Raw genomic sequence first — 22,228 nt, 5'->3', positions numbered from 1 at the left:
AAACCAAATTGCTGCTTTATTTGAACAGGCTTTAATCTGCATGTGTCGTTTACATATTTTTAAAAAACACACTTCATCTGTAGTTATTTCTGATAGCTCTTTGCAAACACCTGGGATTGTTCTGTTTTATTGGATCAGATCAGAGTTGAAACCACTGTCTTCCAGTCTGTCCAGTGATGGTCTGCATGAGTCTGAAATGTGTCTTAAATGAGAGAAAACAGCAACTAAACTTTGGTTCCCAAGCTTTATATTTTAGGCTTGGGGTGGTTCCCACACCCAGAATAAAGTTGTTCTCCACTTCCGGTCTTTTACAACAATTACCAAAAGTGATAAAAGTCACATTATCTTGTGCAGAATTTAGTCCATCTAGTGTCCTCGCATAGATAGAGAAATAAAACCTTAGGTTTGGGAGCAGCGGTGTGTTTGTTTTAGCAGACAGAGGAGACTTGGAGTGAGTGCGTGTTTCTTTGTGACAGACGTCTGGCCTAATCACCTTGCAGGAGGAAGTGGGACGTGAAATCTACCAGCCGCTCCACACCACTCACACACACGCTGAAACATAGCATGGCTTCTCGTCTTCTACCCCCATTTCTCCTTCCAGGAATGTGAAGAGCAGTGTCTGATTTACCAGACGTCAGTCTGGGTTTATCAGGTTAGTGCATGTGAAAATGACAATTTATAAAATCCCTTTGCAACAGTCTGTTTATTAAAAGAATGAAATGAGTTCCAACATTGAGACTTCAGCATTTAAACTCAGCATTTACAACAAGTTTAAAGATTAAACTTATTGTTGGAGAAGTATTTTGAAAGATGTGTGAGTTTGAGGCATGTTTGTTGAAACCATCCGTCTTTCTCGACTCCAAACCACTTCAGAGTATTTTGAAAGGCTTCACTCTGCCAGCCAACTTATAATTAGTTTACCATCAATATTGTCCAGCTGCTGCAGTGCAAATGATAACCCAGATATTAGATCAGGAATGCCATGCACATCACTTTACACTGCAAATGGGTGGCAACTACTTACATTTACTTGAGTAACTTATTAAGAAAAGTTTACTTCTAGGAGTAGTTTCACTGCACCATACTTTTTACTTAAAGGTATAGTGGAGGATTTTTTTCTACTTTTTTAAAAGACCTGCCCTCTCCACTTTAAAAAAAAATGCACATGCACAGCCATATGCCCACTCCTGAGAGGGAACGCCTATTAAACTCATGTGAGAGCGTGCACAAGCCCATTTCTCCTCCTGCACCCTCTATTTAAAAGTTGTTTGCATCGCTCATACAAGCTTACTTTCCAAAAGTTGTGAAATTTGTCCACTATGTCAGACTCACCACCTGTAAGTGAAAATGGGTACGAGCACCTAGGGACGGCCTTACATGAACATATCACCAGAATGATTGACAGTTAGGAGGACCACTTATTTTGATGATCCACGCGGAAAAAGAACATCCTCCACTATACGTTTAAGAAATATTATTGTGATAAAAATTTATAAAATGCACCAGACAAACAAACTAGTTGAATTTCACAAAGTATAATTTTTTTGTACTCAATCTTTGTTGTTTTGATGTTAATTTGAGGTGATTGACCTCTATGACATAGAAGTTAAGGTAATAAACAGTAAATAGTTTAGATCAGAACATCTTCATGTAATAGAATGGCCTAGTCAAAGTTCAGGCCTAAATCATCTAAAGCAACCTTGAAAGCTGATGTTTATGAAAGTTAACCATCATGCTCGATCTTTGTTTATTTTGTAAAGAATTAAAAGTGTTAGTTTCTAGATAATTAAAGTAAAAAGAGATGTTATACTTTTAAAAAATATTTAAAAAAATGTCTTTCCTTCCCCGACACAATCATGTGTTCGTTTGTAGAGAGAGGGTGGAAAAAGGAGACCAGTGATTTTAGGATTTGTACTGATTCCAACAATAAAAAACAAAATAAAAAAATAAAACAGACCTAAAAAAAATCCCTATTGGCACACAGTTTAGAGATTGACCTTTAAAATGGTGCTTGTTGATAATATCCACAGGTGCAGTTCTAGACTGGGCCAATGGGGGAAATCCCATGTAGAACTGGTCCTTGCCCTGTTAGGGCCTCTGTACTAATGAAAAATACTAAATCCATTTAAAATGAAATGTGTCGGTGCAGAAACAAAAACTGATTGGTCTACAAGACAATTTTTTACTTTTAGTTTTCCCTTTAATACTGATTTTAAAATGAAGGCGATTGACTCTTAGCTTTAGCTGCTTTTAGCTTGTCGCAGTTCTTATATTCTAGATCTTTGACCATGTGGCTCACTGAAAAACTACCAGTCTTTTTGTTTTATATTGACACCAAGGTATCCGTTGATAAATATTTTGAATGCCGATTAAGATCATATTCTGGTGTCATGTAACTAAAGCTCTTTCTTTCTCCTGTTTTCTGTGACTCAGATTTTGTGCAGCAAACGGGACTTCTTATTTTTAAAGAGGCCAGGTTTGCACAGCAATTCCTGTCAATTAAATTTCGGGAGCAGTAAATGTTTGCAGCTCCTCCAGAGTCACCATGTGTTTCTTCTTTGAATAATGCTCTCCTGATGTAGCATATCAACTTTAGCAGATGGTCCATAATTTTCAGAGATGATAGATTAAGCAGTGCTAAATTATGACTTTCTTTGTGTTGGTTTTATACCTCAAAGTCCCTGTTACACCTTGACGATTTAGCCAGCGTATGCCTGATGTCCCAGAATCAGCTAAAAACTGGCATACACTGAACTTTCTATGTATTTTATTCATTTTTTGGGCATATAAATAGCATATTCATAACAAGTGCAGAACTTATTTCCAACAACAGCCTAACCCTATGCATAACGCACAGCAGCGTCATGCCCATGAAATGATGCACAAGCCAGTGTCCTAAAAGGTGGCAGCGATTCTCCCGGAGGTGCCAAGCCTGCATAAATAGATTTCTTTGATCGTGGTATTAACCTAGCTGGTTTTTACCGTCCACCAAAAAAAAAACTAAAAATAAATAAATAAAATGAAAAAGAAAGAAAGAAGCTTTGCAGTCGCAGCAGATTAAGCCTGCTAGGAAGTTTGTTGGTTGTGGCAGTGGGCGTGAATGCAGGGAGAATACAAACACCTTTAAACTCACCCTATGACGGGGATGAAGCCTAGAAGAGTATAGACGGTTTCCTGCTGTGAACCCCATTTTAAACCAAAACGCTGCCAATACGCCATTATATGATAGCTGTACGTTGGAAATATGTTCAAAGGTCGTCTGGAAAACATCAAATACGTCGATATGCATTAGAGATAAGTTCTTCATAAGTTAAGCACAAGCTACTAAGGTTTTGGATAAGCTAGACACCACGACTTATGAGTAACTTACACTTAACATATGTCAACAATCAAATAACTCACCTTTAACTTATGCCTCATGTATTGCATATGCTGGCATACACTGGGAAAATTTGGCATGCTCGCCATACTTCGACGTGTGCCAGCATGTTCATCGTACTTCAGCGTACTCATAACTTATAAAATGTACAAAATGTACTCATAACTTATCCAAAGTATGCCAGTATTTTTGCCAGATTTTGTGTACAGTATGTCAAGCATACACTGGTCTAAATCATCAAGCTGTGACAGGGGCTTAAAATCTAGATTAAAATATAGGCAAATTGCATGAAAGCGAATCACACTTCCTATATTTTGTCCTATAAATCCATTTCTTTACAGATTTAATTGCCTTATTCCATAATTAATGAGTGTTTTCTGGAAAACGTGTGTGTCCTGATAACCTGGATCCAGCTACCGCTTGGTGAGGATTAAAGTGATGTAACCTTCATCCTAAAATATGGGCTTAGAATTAGTTGGATGATTATTAATCCAAAATTGAGCTTCAGCAGGAGAGGTTAGTGGTATAAAGGGACTGCAAAAGCAATCTGCTCAGCATGGATCACCATAAAAATAGGACTACGAGAGGGTGTGGGTGTGTGTGTGTTTCTCCTGTCCAGATGAATCTCTCTCCACTCGGCTGGATGTGTCACTTCCTGCTCTCTGCGGTTGTCATGGAGAGGCCAGGACTCCAGCGATAAAGAGCCATCTGCCGTCAGCATGACCACCTACAGGCCAGCCGCACGCCCAGTCATCGCAACTGTGATTGATAGCCCCCAGAGAGTGACAGAGCGCAGCGAGAACAGGATAAAAAGGGGGGAGAGAGGGACGAATCAGAGGGGGGGAGAGAAAGAGAGGAGATGGAGGAGTAGAAGAGGACTGTGCAGAGAGGAAGAGACATGTCCAGATGTCCCCCTTGTTTGCTCGGGGGTTTTATGTCTCTCTCTCTCTGTTTCCAAGGGAGACAAATGGCAGAAATGTGGCACTGAGAGCCATTGATTCAATTACCCATCCACACACACACACGCTTACACCAGTATCTTAGCGAGAACACCCATATTGTTAATTTTGGAGCTCACATCACAATTAAAAAGCTAATCCTAGTCTTCAAACAGCATTTGGAGAAAGGGTCAGAGAGTTTTCTCCATCTAGGGGCTCAAGACATCCGACAGATCCTAATAAATACAGGTGGACTGAAGAGGTGACCTATGAGGACGCCTTCTACCTCACACCGTCTGAATCAAAGGAGACGTCTGTTTAGTTTGACACACACAGCCTTTTCTACATGTTTGGTATAAGTCCTCACTTTTTCCCACCTTTGAAGTGATTCAGCAGCTGCTTCGACTTCTAGGCCTGTTTTAGTAGTTTCTTTAATGGGTAAAATTCCTGGAAAGGGGGCTTTATTACAGCTTTTAGATCCTCCTAAATTGATCTCAGACTAATATTAATCCCACTGTGTTGACTCCGGTCTCTTCTAGGTCTTAGATGACTTAGATGAGTTTAGCCTTTGATGCTACGTGCTTCGTTTAACGCATGAAGTCATATTAGGGAGGTAGAACAACCTAAAAAAAAAAGGCCTGAGTGGTTGGTTAGAAAAAGCAGACGTATTTCAAATGGATTTAAACATAGATGAGATTCAAAGAAATAAATATGCAAGAAAAACACATTTAAATCAGGGACATGTGCTTGAACATCATTGCTGAACCCTTTAAGGGACGTTTACCTGTTCAGTCCTCAGATATTTAGTCCGTTGCTTTAATGGCTGTTAATGTGAAAGTGAACCCCATCTTTAAAAAGAAGATTGTAGAAAAAAACTGATGTAAATGAGGTCCTAAAAGAATTTGAATTAATACCACTGGTGGAAAACGTTCAGGACTCATGATAGAATAGCCAGGTCTGAATAAAACCAAGAACATCAGATCAGGTCCTTACTGCTTTTAAACGTTCATGCTTCAACTAATAAACCAAGACTTCCGTTTGGTTAAAGGGAGAAAATAAACAGGACTAAAATAATGTTTCTTCCTACGTGCCTGTCCCTATTTTCACTTACCTGTGGCGAGTCTGACATAGTGGAGAAACTGCAAATCTTTTGGAAAGTAGTGAGCGATGCAAACAGCAGCTTTTAAACAGCATGCAGAAGAGAAATGGGCTCTCGCACGTGTTTAATAGGCGTTCCCTCCTTTGAGCGGGCACAGGGTTGTGCATGTGCTTTTTTTTTTTTTAAGAGGAGAGAACGGATCTTTTCAAAAATTCCCTAAAATTTTCCACTATACCCTGAATGTCTTTAAAGTCTCGCTTAAAATTTAAAAACCACTTAAGGAGAACTGACGGCTATCAGGCTTCACTCAGCTGGTGATTTTATTTTCCTCTCCCAGTAAATTGAAAGATTATTTTGAACAGAATCACCAAATCTTTAAATAAATCCAACTGAATTAATATCATAATTAAAAAGGCAGTACTAGGCCATGATTATGGCGCACTAGCACTCTGCTTTAACTTCACAGCCCTCTCAGAGGTTCTACATTTCTCTTTCAACATATAATTCAAAAAGTGTTAAAAACAAAGATAATCAATTGTGGTGTTGTAAACACAAAAACCCTTAGGTAGGGCATCAGCTATAGAAATATCCCCATAGTAAGCTTTAACTTTAAGCAACTAACAAGTCGTCAAAGTTATTGTTTTACCAGTGCAGTACAACACAATGATATATGAGAGAGTACTCTGTTAAAATAGTCCATCTAAACACTGTCAGAGGTGGGTAGTAATAGTTACATTTACTCAGCTATATTTATTTGAGCCATTTAAAAAAAAAATGTACTTTTAGTATTAGTTTTACAGCTTTGTATTTTTTACTTTTACTTTAATCAAAACATAATTTATTATTAAATATAATTTAGTAAACATTCTGGCCTCTCCATCCAATGTGAATAACTTCACTTAATGAAAATAAGTTTGTTCTAAATACATTTGTGACCAATGAGACACAAACTTTCTTGTTCCTAAAGGCTTTTTCTTTAAGTCTGCCACATCATCTGGAGGTTGAGTTAAAAATAGAGTATACTGAAATTTAGCCTAATCTACATATTGTAGCTATTCATGTTGGAAGTTTTAATTAGTTGCCAAGTACATTTTTTGCTTTTACTTGAGTAGAAATATAATAAAGTAGTGCTACTTCTACTGAAGTACATTTTTTTAAGTACCCACTTCTGCTTACAATCACTAAGGTCAGATTTGATAATTACTTGTTAAGATTTCCTGAAATCCAGATGTATTTTCTCAATCATTAAGTCTCACAAAGTGACAGAACTGAAAGATTATTACACTTATGTTTTCTCAACAGAAGCTTAATAATCCAAACATAATCTGTTTATTTTAGTATATCAGTTTTATACATTTAAGATCTTGTAAGACTGTTGGATAGACAACATTTGCAGGTGTAATAATGAAGAAAAATAAAAATGTTTTAACACTGTAGGATAAAAAGTGACTACTTTAACTCAGTCAGGGTTAAAATAATGATGTCTCCATGCTAAATGGTAATATAGTGGGATCTTCTTTTATCGTGCCTTTCAAGTTTAAAAGTCTTGCTATAATATTTGAACTATTTAGCACTTATGTGAGTATTCTCTTTTAATGTTGAAACAGCAATAACCTAAAAAACACTGGAAGCTTTCAGCAAGAGTTGAGTCTCATTATTCTTAGTCAAAAGGGTTGTTAACCAACACTGGCTGAAGGGCCACTCAGCCAAGAAGAAGCCAAGGATCTTAAAGAAACATAAAAGGGAAAACATCTATAATTTGGAGAAAGGGAGAAGCTTGCAGACCTATGAATATCATTCTGACTGGTAGGTATGGGGGTTGCAGCAGCATGTTGTCATGTGTTCTGCTTCAGGAGGGACTGGTGCACTTCACAAAATAAACAGTATCATTAAGAAAAATATTAAATTGGAATAGGGAAAGTTAAGAAGCATCATATTTTATCTTCCAGCTTGGGAACAAACAGGTCAAAAGGTGCAGGGACACTAAAATATATAAATAGCCTGGCCAGCCACACCAACTTACATAGAACATAAGGCAGTCTGGTGAGGCTCAATACTCTCTGGTCTAAAACGGAGCGAACCAATCACAGCAGGCCCATGATGCAACAATGCTTTGCTGTAACTGTAACATTTATTTTTATTTTTATAAACAACTGCATGCTATAAGATGTTCTTAGTTTTTGCTTCACTTCCACAGTTACCTTATTGGTTCTAGACTGTTTCCACTAACCCTATCAGGCTGAAATCAGGCTCTACTTGCTCCTTTCCAGACTAATATGCTGTGAAAATGAGTCTAACTGGCCAGGCTATCTTGGAGAGGCCATCACAGTTCTCTCAGCTGGTGGTCAAATCCATGTTTGCATTCTGTTGATGTGCAAAAAAAAAAGCTAAAGCAAAAATTCAATCTGGAATACAACAGCCTCACCTGGAGAACCTGCTGATGTCCGGTGATCAAGCTCTAGCCAATCCACATTGGTACTGACCTCCTTTCAACCCAATCATCTTTCAATACACCCAACCCCCCCCCCCCCCCCCCCCCCCCCCCCCCCCGCTTGCAGGCCAACTTTCTCCCACCTCCACAACATTTCCTCCTTCATTCTCAGGTTTATTAGGCTCTTATTCCACTACCAGTGTACGGGCACACTAATCCTTTTCTTAAGCCGGGCGTACACTGTGCAATTGTTTTCAATCGTTGTACGTATCTGCTGCTCAAACTGTACGACTAACCGCAGGGTTTAGTTGAACAGTGCGAGTTCACAGCTCACGATTTATGTTCGGCCCGAAGCTCTGATGCGATCTACCTGCTCACTCTGTACGACTAAAAATCAAGTCGGACTCAGCTCCGCAGTGAGATGGAGCTGCTCTGTAGCTCTCTATCCTCAAGCCAAACAGATAGAAGGGGGATATTAACCTCAATATAGTGAACCGGGCTGCCTTGGCAATTTATGCAATTTTGTGCTGAAACTTCCCAAAGACATGGCTGAGCAAACATGGCTACTACAGTCTGTCAATTTTACAGACGGAACTGCATTTCACTCATTGCATCCCTGCCACGCTGCTGTGTTTACATCTGAGATGTAGCATCCATCCATCCATCCATCCATCCATCCATCCATTATCTGACACGCTTGTCCCGAGTGGGGTCGCGAGGGATGCTGGTGCCTATCTCCAGCAGTCAATGGGTGAGAGGCGGGGTACACGCTGGACAGGTCACCAGTCCATCACAGGGCAACACAGAGACAAACAGGACAAACAACCATTCATGCACACACTCACACCTAAGGAGAATTTAGAGAAGCCAATTAACCTAACAGTCATGTTTATTTTTGGACTGTGGGAGGAAGCCGGAGTACCTGGGAGGGAACCCACGCATGCTCAAGGAGAACTTGCAAACTCCATGCAGAAAGACTCCGGGCCAGGAATCAAACCCAGAACCTTCTTGCTGCAAGGCAGCAGTGCTACCCACTGCGCCACTGAAAAGAAGAATCCTTCTTTGCGCATGCGCACTGAGTGATTTGCCCACGACGGTCTGACCTCACGTTTCCTGAACGGGGAGGTGGCCGTGAGAGGCTGATCGCCGCTCGTAACCCCCTGTATTCTACATCAGTGGTCCCCGACCACCGGGCCGCGGACCGGTACCGGTCCGTGGGTCATTTGGTACCGGGCCGCACAGAAAAACAAATAAATAAATAAAAATTATACATATATATATATATATATATATATATATACCTGTATATATGACCGCTATATGTCAGACTATATCTGTCTGACATATAGCGGTCCGTGGTGCAAAAAGACCGCTGTTCTACACGACTCACTACGCACAATCAGGCTGAAAGTTGGCCCGATCGAAAGATTCTCGCACGACTGGAAAATCGCCCCGAAAATCGCACAGTGTACGCCGGGCTTTAGGTTACTCATCCAAGCAAATGTTAATTCACAGCATCAAAATGTTCTGCCGGGGCCCAAGCGCCAACAAGCTTATTTCATTCATGTTAATAAAACTATTCTAATTGCAGCTTTTTTCTGTCTGAGTCTCTCCAAGTTAAATAAGTTTAAAGTGAAAGCTTTTGTAAAAAAAAAAAAAAAAAAAAAAAAGTCTTCATCACATAGGCCTCCTTAAACAATCAGGACTAAAACCAAACTGTAAACGTGTTAACAGACCTATAGGAAAGCGCAGTGAAGGTACCCTCTATTGATGCGCTGAAGACTCAGAAAATGAGACACTTTGGCTGATGATTCCTCCAATTGGTGGAAGTAGTTTATCATGCACTCTACTCAGTTTCTTCAGCTGGTTTTAGACTATCTGGATAATCCAACAGAGACTGAACCAACAAAGCTGGCTAAAATACTCGTCCATTTTACTCAGTTACTGCACATTAGATACATGTGGTGTCTCTGCTCTGCATTTTTCCTGTCAACGTGATTAAAATGTTGCTTTTATGTCAGTCTCAGTGGGACAGAAAGCTCAATGTCAGTCAAAGCACTTAAACACCACTTAAGTTTCACTTATGGGAATTGGCTGTGAGAAACCAGCACTGTGAGACTGTTGTGCTTGGTTGGAGCTTTTAAAAACTCTTAAAACCAGCACACAGGGACCACAATACAGACATTGTTTATTGTGTTAGCTCTGAAGTCTTTGCTAAACAGCATTAAAAGCAGAGAAACGATGCATGGTCTTTTTTTATTTTTGCAGATCCAGGCCTAAAACAGAGCTGATGCTACAGAAGAAGGGGGCTCCTCCTAATTTTCTTATTGTAAAGGAAGATTTCAGCATCTATTCAACCTGTTTCTGGTCTGACAGAGGTTTAAAAAAAGGATATAAAGAGGTTTTAGTGTTGTTGAATTTTAATTTGAAATAAATGTGTGAAATTGATCAGAACGGTGATGATTCAAAAAGTATTGGAATCGTTTTTGATAATGTAAGGATTTGTAAAAGTGATGTCCAACTATAAAACATACATTTTTTGATTTTGTCAAGTTAAATCTTGACTGTTTTGTTAATTAAAAATGGAAACTTTCACCCTGTCCTCTCTTCAAAATAGCTTAAATTCAGTGATGTTTAGGGTTTGAAAATATGAATATTTTATTCTTACCAAAGATTCTCATTAGATTTGGAGAACAGATGGAGATCATGTGATAGAGAGGCCTTTGACTAGGCCATTGCTGTAAATTTCCAAATTGTTTGCTGTACAGTTTCAAGCAGCTCCTACCAAGCGTTCATCCAGGATTGCTCTGTTTTTTACTTCATCCATCTTCTGAGAAACTTTCTGTTTGATTTTCAGCGTCACATTTGCTGTTAAAACTCACAGCGATCAGCACGAACGGCCTTCTTGTCATTCGATTCTTTATATATCTTTAAAGATCTTCCAATCTTCCTGTCTTTTTAAATTCTGCAACCATGTTTTGGAAGGTTTGTAGTTGTGTCTCGCTGTAATTTTAAAGTTTGTGGATTTAGTGTTAGATACAACTTCAAATTAACCAACAGCTTGGTTTTTATGATGCTTTTTGTTCTCCAACATTCTCTCATGTTAACAGGGTTTGATTTCCTCTGCAAGGTCAGAAAGCAGCAGTTTTCTTGTCCTGCTTTCATCTGATCCATTTCCTCAGCTATTGTTCCTGATTCCTCATCACATCCAAACCTTTAGAAACACACCGTTCTAACAACACTGGAGCACTTTCTTTTTTTCTGACCAGGACTTCCTTCTAAGGACCTCCAACTCTTTGAGGAGACTCCCAGCACTTTCAGCACTTCTCTTGCTTTATTAAGTTCAGACTAAAGCTGATGCAGAGGCTCACTGTTGCAGCCAGGCTTTTTATGTGCTGTACATATGACTGCTTCTATGTGTGTATCTGGATCAGATCAATATGATTAATTTCTAATTTATTTCAGGGGCCGATCCCATTTCATCCCATTCAGTTCATCTCCTCATCTAAATCAATAGAGATATGAATCAGGTCTGTGTGGTCTGCAGAGGAAAAATCAATTTCTATGGCAGGAGATAGGAGATCCTCACAGGGCTAGAGTGTGTCAGCAAAGTGTATAAATGTGTGTGTGAGAGGGAGGGACCAGTGAAATACGAGCTTGGGTGTCTGGGGTCCATCCATTTCCAGCAGCGGGCGCTGATGGCACCGTGTCCGCCTATCATATCACTTAATGACTCTGAAGTCATCACTTACCTCATCCTGACATCAGGTATCGATTGGCTGGCCGAGAGAGGGGTGATGGATGGACCGGTGGACGGACAGACGGACGAAAAGACAGATGGACTGACGGATCGCCAGCTGAAGAAGGCGCTAATCTCATTAATACAATATGTTCATTACATATGACCGGGTCTTGGAATGCAGCAGGATGGGTAATAACTCATCTTTAGGTGCTAATAGGCAGCTTACATTATTGTATGGTTAAAATACAAATACGTTGTATGAATAAGATAAATATATGTATAAAAGAAATCAAATGAAAAATGTTACTCTTCATATGCTTCTAAATTTTCTAATCATATAATATCCTCATTTTAGCCCAGAATTGATTATTCCATAAATAATTTATCACACATTATACAGCACAAAAAAAGGAAAATATCAAAAGAACTCTAGGGAAATAAATCCCATCAAATGTATTTTAAAATTTTGCATTAAAAATGATGACACTCGAGGACAGGATGTGTGTTTTTGCAAAATATTTATGTCCAATTGTAATCCAATTTATTGAATTAGTAAATTGTTAATAATAAGTAATAAATTTGTTTACCTGGTTTCTGATACTGTTGATCTAAAAATGGATGCCATTACAATCAGAAAAATGGTTAGCTTTCATTGGAGGTGTGTAAGGAGGACAGATCTTCCGACTTAAGGCAAGGCAAGGCAAATTTATTTGTATAGCACAATTAAGTACAAAGACAATGCAAAGTGCTTTACATGATTAAAATATAGGAAAATAAAACTGAATCAAAGCAAGTAGGAAGAAAAAAAAAAAAAAAAAATTGCAGATACAAACAAGAATATTAAAAACAGTTGGACTAAAGAAAATAAAAAAGTTGAACTAATGATGTTTCAGTTGAACTGTTTAACTAGAACAGTCGAAGGCAATCCTAAACAAATGTGTTTTTAGTCTTGATTTAAAGGAACTCAGGCTTTCCGCACTTTTACAGTTTTCTAGAAGTTTGTTCCAGATAAGTGGAGCATAGGAATTAAATGCTGCTTCTCCATGTTTAGTTCTGGTTCTAGGTATGCAGAGCAGGCTGGAGCCAGAAGACCTGAGTGGTCTGGAGGGTTGATGCACTGATAGCAAGTCTGTGATGTATTTAGGTGCTAAGCCATTCAGGGATTTATAGACTAACAGAAGTATTTTAAAGTCTATTCTCTGAGATACAGGGAGCCAGTGTAAGGACTTTAGAACTGGGGTGGAGTGCTCTACTTTCTTAGTCTTAGTGAGGACACGGGCAGCAGCGTTCTGAATCAGCTGCAGCTGTCTGATCCACTTTTTAGGCAGACCTGTGAAAACACCATTGCAGTAATCAATTCGACTAAAAATAAACGCATGGATTAGTTTTTCCAGATCATGCTGAGACATTAGTCCTTTAATCCTGGAAATGTTCTTCAGGTGATAGAAAGCCGACTTTGTAATTGTCTTTAAATGCTTTTGGAGGTTCAAGTCTGAATTAGTGATTTTGGTTTCTTCTATTTATTTTCAAAGTCCAAAAAGAGACTCATTCTAACGTAGAGTTTAACAAACCACTATCTGAAAACATCCACACAACTTGAGATTTTTGTCAGGACACCAGCGGTCCAAAAGAAGGGTTTTCTCTCCCCGTCTGAGGAAACCATAAAGCAGAATGATGAAAGAGTAACAGAAGACCACATAGGAGCCCCTCCCGGTTAGAGCAGCGTATGAAGTCAGCTGCTCGGCTAAATGAAGCCATCTTTAAGATCTAGGCTGTGTAGATAGTTGCCCTAAACATTAAGCTAAACATCTTTAGTATTTTTCTGTTTTCTTGAGGTGGGGCCTCCAGTCACAGAGGGGGATAAAGACCCTGTTTAAAATGTGACATCCTCTGATTTTATGATGAAAGAAGAACACCTTGGCTGCATTAGACTGGAAAGAAACAAACACATAGCAGCGTCCCTCAGGCCTGAAGCAGCGCTGCATGGAACCAGGACGGCTGCATTGTCTATAAACACTGAAAAGCAGATCAGCAGAAGGATAATTCGGGGCATATTGAAAGTCATGTGATCTGTTAATTTCTCCCTCTGTGTTCTGTGTCTCCGTCCACCTCAGTGAGGAGTGTCTCTCTTTGATCGATGGGGTCGTATTGTTGTCCAGATCACAGTCAGCGAGAAGAAAGGAGGCTTTCCATCATGTCTTCTACACATGGAGGAGGCAGGGAGGGGCTAACCTACAGGCCGACATCAGCTCTGGTCCTAATGGGGCGTTGTTAGGGGGGTGGGGGGTTCAGATTATGACAAACACTGATGTAACTGTTACTCATGGATAAGGCCTGTAGTTGTTCATGGATGGTGTGTGTGTGTGTAGCAGGCATCCTGCTCTCCTTTCATTCCCCCTGACTAATGACCTACACCCCACACCCCCCCTCCATCAAGGACTGTGTGAGTGAGGAAAATGAAGGCGCGGCGGGGGAGGGGAAGAGATCTGTGGATCATCTGCATCACTGAGCACACAGAGTGGAGGGGCTCTGAGGTCATCACAGGGGATAGAAGCTATTGGTCAGGTAACTTCCTTCCTTCCTTCCTTCCTTCCTTCCTTCCTTCCTTCCTTCCTTCCTTCCTTCCTTCCTTCCTTCCTTCCTTCCTTCCTTCCTTCCTTCCTTCCTTCCTTCCTTCCACTGACATTCGACTCTTGAAGACAGATTCAGCAAATAATCGATCTTAAAAAAAAAACCTTTGCCGTTCACGCACGCCGTGATGTGCTCTGCACCTTTTTTCCAGGGACGACACTGTGAAAAAGTATTCACACCCCCCCTTACTGATCTTTTCTATTTTGTTGTTCTTTTTTAATCACACTCACACGTTTCGGCTCATTAAACAAACTTAAATATCAGACAAAAATTATCCGAGCTGATACAGGGAGCCATTTTTCCAAAGGTTATTTTATTCATTAAGGAACATCAAACCAATGAGGCCTTATGTGATAAAGCAATTGCCCTCTAAACCAAACTGTTTAGCCACAACTGGCCGAAAGGGTTCAAGAAACCAGGCAGAGCTTTTATGTCACCTTGGAGAAATTTTGTGTCTTTGTAAAACTGAACAGATTCAGAAACAATAAGAGCTGAACTCAATTTGATTTCTGTGAGTGTTTGTTATTAGATCTTATATATGCATGATTTTAGGATCACAAAAAAACTCACATGAGGGATATGACCTTTGCAGTTCTTTAGATGTTTTCCTTTTTTCTCCTGGATGAGTCGTCGTCAGACTGGGTTGATTTCAGCAGGTTAGCCTTTCCTGCTCTTTTCTCGTTGCAGTTTTCTGGAATCCGTACCCTTAATTATAACCTTTCTCAGTTTATTTTTTGCCTCTTATACGTTGTTACATCAGGACATGATGTACTGCTATTCAAGGTCTTTAACTCTACTCCATGTTGACAGAATAAGATGTCTCATCAGGACTGTGTATCCGTCTTCTTTTCCCCCTTTGAGCGGATGGATCATGAATATTATGGCAGGAAATCATCCCAAAAAAAGCTCAGCAGGAGGTTAAAGCTTTTTGAAAGGAAACGGAAAAGTGTCGTAAAAAGAACGCCTCTGTTTATATGTTAATGTTTGGTCTTGATTTTAAGGGGCTGGATGTATTTGTTTACCCTCAGTCTAATGCAGATGAGGCCAGTTTAATCTCCATCACAGCGTTGTAAAAAAGGCAATTATTGCTCAAAAACGTAGCTTTCTTGGAGCTTTAAAATAATTTAGAGTGGTAGTTTTAGGCAACATATCTCACTCTTTTTTTAAGATCAGCATTTTCACAGCAGGTGCAGCAAGAATAACATATCCTAAATAAATAAAATACTTGTTTTTAAGCAATGCAGTCAGTTTATACCGATATATAAAATGACTCTCTAAAAAAGCCTGATTGGCTGCATTGTTATTGACTTTAAAGCTTATTCTGGATTTTAAATAGTGGAGAGTAAAGCTCCACTTTAACAGGAACAAACTGCGACCCAATCACCAGTCCATGGGTACTTTCTATGGTACAATTAAGTTTTCTGGTACAGAGAACGTGCGGAGAACATTTGAACAGAAAAGAACAGAGCAAGGAGTTTAATCTGTGAAAAAAAACTATTAAGTAAATTTGGAAATAATGACAGAAAATTAGACAAAACGACAAAGAATATCACTAGGTTTCTAAATGTTTATTTTTGTCATAAAGTGTCTCTTTTCACAGGATATGTGTTAAAAGGTTTTATGATATATATGATATGTGTTTGTATAAGATATCAGTAGTCGTCTTATACAAACAAAGATGAAAACTGTTATAAGAACCTGCAACAGACTTGAAGAAGTTCTTATTGCAGGGTTCTGTTTTTTTATTAATTTTATTGAGAGCTGAATGAGGTAAAAAAAAAGTATAACTATGATCTTGACTCAGGTGCGATTCTAGGATCAGAGGTTTAGGGGTATTTTCTACATACATTTTCTACATTGTTGAAACTTGCTCAGTGCCTTTCACCATCTACTGGCTCCCTCATTCACTAACGCATTGCATCTGAGACTTTAGCCAAATACCCGACTAGACATGCAGAAAGCGGCTTTTTTTTAGAGAAGCGTATTCCTACCATTGGACGTTTTGTTTGCCAAACTCAGCCAGTGGGGATTAGAATAGTTCTAACTGTTTAGGATCATAGTCCCCTAAATCCAAAGGCAGATTTTGAGATCCTTTGGTTTGGTGGCTGCTATCCTGCTCTCTCTGTGTCTCCTTCTCTGCTCTGGCTCATTTCTCTGTTCCTCTCCTCCTTGTATAGTGAAATTAAGCAGGCAGTAAAGCATACAGATAATTAGGAAAACCTCTTGTTTAGACAGAAATCCATTGATATTTTAAATGTATCTGGAAAGCATTTAATATGGAGCGATCACATAACTTCCATGATAAAGTTATCTACTGAATAGAAGGTTTTAATTTGTCAGCCAGCAACTCCAGTTTACCACTATTCTGTTTGTTTTCTTACCTGTTTTTCCTGACCTTGCATTTTGCACACACCTTCGGACCCGGCAATCATAAAATGGATCGTATTTAACTAGATGAATATATATATGGTTATGCTTGAAAGTTTAGACGCACTCCCATTAAAGAAAAGACTAAATTTACAACAATAATTCAAATAACATGAAACTGAAAAAAGATAATGAAAAATATGAATTCATGATTTAATAGATTGAAATATGGATTTTGAATTGTGGTTTAAAAATAATTTAAAAAAAGTAAAAGAAATCAGTCAGTCATGCAGAGATATACAACAACGCACACACAAACACTCACACCTAAGGATAAATATGTATATGTATATATATATATATATATATATATATATATATATATATATATATATATATATATATAGATAGATAGATAGATAGATAGATAGATAGATAGATAGATAGATAGATATCGTCTGTCACCTACAGAACATTATTTGTTCATGTATGTAAATATGTTGCTATTTTTTTTATGTTATTTAAATAAGTTAAAATCTATAGGGCATAAAAGAAACTTACCCAGACACATGCCTCTGATGGCTTTACATTGGGTGACTATCCAAAGCTCTTTTCTAGACAAATGTTTGTTCTTCCTTTTTATTGTCATGCTTTCTCATTGTCCTCTTTTAAATTTGAACTGATTTCAGGAGTTATTTAAAATTTAGCAATTCTTTTCAACATTATAAATGATGGAAGTGTTTTATCAAACGGAGCAGAGTGAACTAGAATGACTCCACAGATAGAAACAAATCAATCTAAAATAAAAAAAAAAGCTATGCTCAATTGTTAATCTCTCACTGTAGTTTCAATGAATTGTTTGTTGTGTTTAATTGTACAGATCAACAGGTGATATGGGATAAAGTCAGAAGGCAGGAGTCAAACATGGCCGCCAGAGGGATGGTGGTTACCTCATCCATATACCACCTGCAGGGCTCAACAGAAGCTGCATCTGGCTCAAAGCTCCATTCACCATCTGCACAACAAAGCAGTAGTGTGAATGCCTCCCCCTGGATGCTGTAACTCTACCCTCCTGGATTCTTCCCTTCAAACATGTGTTTCTACTGGGTCATGTAATAAAACTCAAATCTCTCACTAATTTCTTATTTCACAGACCTTACTTTCAACAACTTCATTACAACTTAGGAATATTGTTTTATTTGCTTACTATTATTTTTATTTTATATAAAAAATTTTTTATAAATTTAAAATTGTGTGTTTCCTTTACGTTTTTATTTTAGATTTTATATCTTTATCTAGTAGAATATATCCTGTAGAAACTGTAACTCTGCAGATTGGATCTTGGACAGGCTGTAAATGTGGATAACACTGACCTCTGGTGATTTCTATTGGTACTGCATGTTAAAAAGAGCGACCTCCTGCTAGAAAATTAAGTAATTGTCGCTTTTCAACCCTAATAAGGTCCATGTTTTAAAACCTTACGATTTAGTCGTTATTTTCAGATTATGTTTTACTATAAAACAAGTTTTATTTACTTGCTTCTGCTTATTGAGAAGTAAAAACGATGTCCATCCTAACCTGGGGGGGGGGGGGGGGGTAATTAAACACACGAAGGTCTACGTTGTGCGTTGCATTATGGGAAATGTAGGATCCAAGGCGTGTGAAGTTTCTTCCGACTTTAACCCTTTATAGGGCTCTCAGTGAAATACTTTGAAAATACAAATTTCAGCCAAATAGTGTTATTGGAAACCAGGACAATACCTTAATACCTTATCTAACATTAAAAAAATATGGTTATTTTGATGGCAACTGTTAATGTCAATGTAATAACAAGAAACACCAACCTGCCTGAATATATTAAGAAAAATGACAAAAGTGCTTCTATAAGAAATTCATGAGAAAAACTTTTTTGGTACAACATAACCTTAGAGACAATAATGCTGATACTGGCACTTACATTTGTTAGTTTATAAACCTAAATATGATTGTTAACTAGGCTCATTAACTGTTTAACTTTATTTTTTTTAACCTTTCAATAAGCTTTTTACCTTTTTTTCATTGACTGGTTAACTTTCTTTTTTCAACTTAATTTACAGTAGGTAATATAATATTCAAGGGCTCATCTAATTGGTCAAATTGCCAAAATAAGATGTGCAGCCATGTAGCAGCATCTTTGCTGAATAGCTGGAAATAGATGTTGTGCTTCTAGACCTCACTGAGGGACAGGGGGACTCCATTTGTAAGGGGTATGCAAGTGATCAAAAACACTAACTTGCTCTATAAAGGGTTAAAGATTTTGCTTTAATTTAACCTGAGCCAGACCAATATGAAGGACCTAGAGCAGAGGTCTTCAACAGGGGGTCTGCGACCCCTAGGGGGTCCGCGGAGGTACTGCATGGGGGTCGCGAAAGTCTTGGTTGATTACTTTTTTTATATTCCCTCCTGCAATTTTTTGCACTAATTAAAATGTCTTTAAATACACATTAACATGAATTCAACACACTGTAGTAAACAGATAAATGAAAGCAGAAGATGTCTTTCAGTCATCAATGCACACATTCAGCGACACACAGGAGCTCTTTAAAACCTGGGCACCATTTCATTCACAACACCTGTCCCATCAACCAGGAATCAGAATCAGAAATACTTTAATAATCCCAGGGAGAAATGACTTTCATTACATGACTCCATATGTAATAGAGTGACTATAGGACCAGTTTGATATAACACAATTTCATACAATATATATAATTAGGGGGTCCCCGCTCCATCTCGCAATCAGTTTGGGGGTCCTTGGCCTCAAAAACGTTGAAGACCCCTGACCTAGAGGGTAACTAAAAAAAAAAAATAAAGCTATTTCAAATTTAACAGTTAAATCATATAATTAGAAATCCAATTCGAAAAGCATTATTTTATATTAAATTTTAAATTGAATTATTAAAGAGTAATTGTAAGTTTTATTTATCAAACCTTTAAAAAAAATATTTTAATATCCTATTTCTAGATGGAGATAAAAAAAACATAATTAATAAATGTCAGTATAACTAGCTCCCCTAATCACACATTTATTCCATTTTCATTTTCAGCTTGCATTTCAGAATTCATTTTACAGTATCTTTATCTTCTCTATTTACCTTTTCTGTGACCCACCTGGTCCTTCAGCACAGTAAAAACCAGTGAAACCAATCATAGTTGCTCCTTTTTTTGTAACCAGCTGTCTCACTGGTTAAACTACTCCACTGGGTTCATTAAATTAATTAATGAACTTGGTTTTTAAATACCCATTTACAAATAGGAATGGAAAATACGTTTTCAAATTGCAGTATTTAATGGACTGATAAACACAACTTATAATTCCTCTTTAATAATTCAATAGAAAATGAACAATTAGAAAACACTTTTCTAATTTGATTTCCAATTAAATTATGTATTTTTTTGTTTCTTTTTCAGGGAAACAAATAGGAGTCAGGAGTCAGAATATTTTGATGTTCTTTTCCATTCTGAGGTGCGATGGTGATAACAGTTTTTAGCTGATATAATGTGTCTGTCCGTTCTAGCCAAATAATAATTTCTCAAAGGCTTCTAATTACCAAAAAATGAGTTCATCAGTCCAGATTTACTGTCCTTTGTTTGCCTCCCTCTTAAGGGCTCAGTGTGCCGAAACGAGAGCTTCATTAGAGGCCGTTTCATAAAGAAATCAAAGGAAGAGGACAAGGAGATGAGAGCAAAGGTTTCACTAAGTGCTAATTTCCCACTCAACAGTCCAGTCTCAAGCTGCTCCCCAAAGTGGTCTCACATTCTGTGCAATGATTGGTGTTTTACTGAGGAGTGCAGCATCCAAATGCACACTCATTCTGGGAAACAAATCCAATCAAGATCCATTTTTATAGGTTTTAGGAGCCTCCATTTGTGTCACATTTCATCAGTGTCTCCCTGTGTATCCAGAGCTTCCTATTTTAATTCTCAGTGTTAAATCAGTTGCTAAACAACTATTATAGCTGTAATAATGTTGAGTCCATAAACAGTTTCAGCCTTTCAGCTGCACCTCTCACTGGTTTTACCCGAACATTTTGTTTTAACTTTGTTTTATATTGAACAGTTTTCAGTTTAGAGACATGGGGGCTCTAGTTATTGGTTGCACTCTTGTTTTCTGAGGCTTGAAGTCGCCTGCTGCCATCTTGGTACTCCCCACTTAAATGTTATTTTTAGGCTATTGATTATGGAGGACACTTTGTTTCAGTATTGCTGCAAAGTGCAAACAAAGAACATGTTTTGTAAATGAAAATGTGAAAAAAACTGTTTAATAAATGGAAAGCATTAAGAAATTAAACTTTGAAAAATGTCAGTAATAAAAAGGTTTAGACAGTAGCTATTAAATTTGTTTATGTTTCTTTTTCTCATATCTTTTTAATTCCCTTTTTCTTTTTAAATTTTTTGCACATTTTTATCAATTTTTTTCAGATTGAGTTTTGCTAGTTGGATTTTTTTCCAAATCCAAGAATCTGGTCTGTAAAATGCAATTTGAAAAGAATGCAAATTATAAAAAAAAAAAAAAGTGTAAAAAAATATAAATTCTGTAAAAAAAAAAAAATAACCAAAAAATCTTTTTAAAGAAATTTTCAAAGTTTCATTCCTGGAGTGCATTTTTATATACAGTATAGTGAGGAAAATAAGTATTTGAACAGCCTTCTATTTTTCAAGTTCTCCCAATTAGAATTCATGGAAGGTCTGAAATTTTAATGGAAGGTCTGAAATTGTCATGTCCACATTGAGAGACGTAATCTTAAAAAAAAGAAAACAAAATTAGAAATCCATGTATATATTTTTTTAAATATTTATTTTTATGATACAGCTGCAGATAAGTAGATTTCTTCACTGTGATGTCTTTTTTTAAAAAATGAGTTATTTGCAAACAAAATTGTCACCATAGCTGTACAGTCTGTATATTTATTGTTGTTTGGTTTCATCTAACCATGGGATCAGTAGTTGGTTGCTGCTCAAACATTGTATTCAAATCAAAGTAGCACGTCAAAATATTATCTAAATAAAATGTTAAAGTTCTTAGCCAAGAAATTACTAAAGTAAAATGGTAAAAAAAAATGTTTAAATAAATACTGAGTTACTGATCATATTTGAAAACAATATAAGCAGTCATAAAAAAAAAAAAAAAAAAAAGTTATTAAATAAAAAAAGGAAACATCTACCGTCTCCTGTATTATTAGTTGTTTGCTGAAAGGCTCAGCAGGCAGAACATTAAAATAATGAAGCTTACATACAAACCAGTCGTCTCATTTCAACAAACTTAGAAGCCCTTTTGGTTGAAAGATGTTCTTTCCAAAAAGTTACTTTAGGTAGTTAGAATACCTATGAATTTTACTTAAAAGAATGCAGTAAAAATACCCTTACATAAAAAAAAGTTAAAGTAATCATGCGCAGGACCTTCCATGTATGTGTAATAATCTTTCCTTTTCAGAGGATGGGTTGAACCATGGTCTATGAAATGTTTAAATACCGGTACTTTTGCTCAACTTTCTCCCTGACCCACTGTGCTCCTTGGTCTTCATGATGGGTATCATTCACTAAAACCAACAGAACTCCTTTATAGAACAGCTGGCTCTACCCTGACATTGCATTACACACA

Source organism: Cyprinodon tularosa, unplaced genomic scaffold, assembly GCF_016077235.1.
Source record: "Cyprinodon tularosa strain WSP-4 unplaced genomic scaffold, ASM1607723v1 ctg12, whole genome shotgun sequence".
NCBI classification, from domain to species: domain Eukaryota; kingdom Metazoa; phylum Chordata; class Actinopteri; order Cyprinodontiformes; family Cyprinodontidae; genus Cyprinodon; species Cyprinodon tularosa.
The sequence above is the reverse complement of the archived record's forward strand: the minus strand, read 5'-3'. Positions refer to the sequence as shown.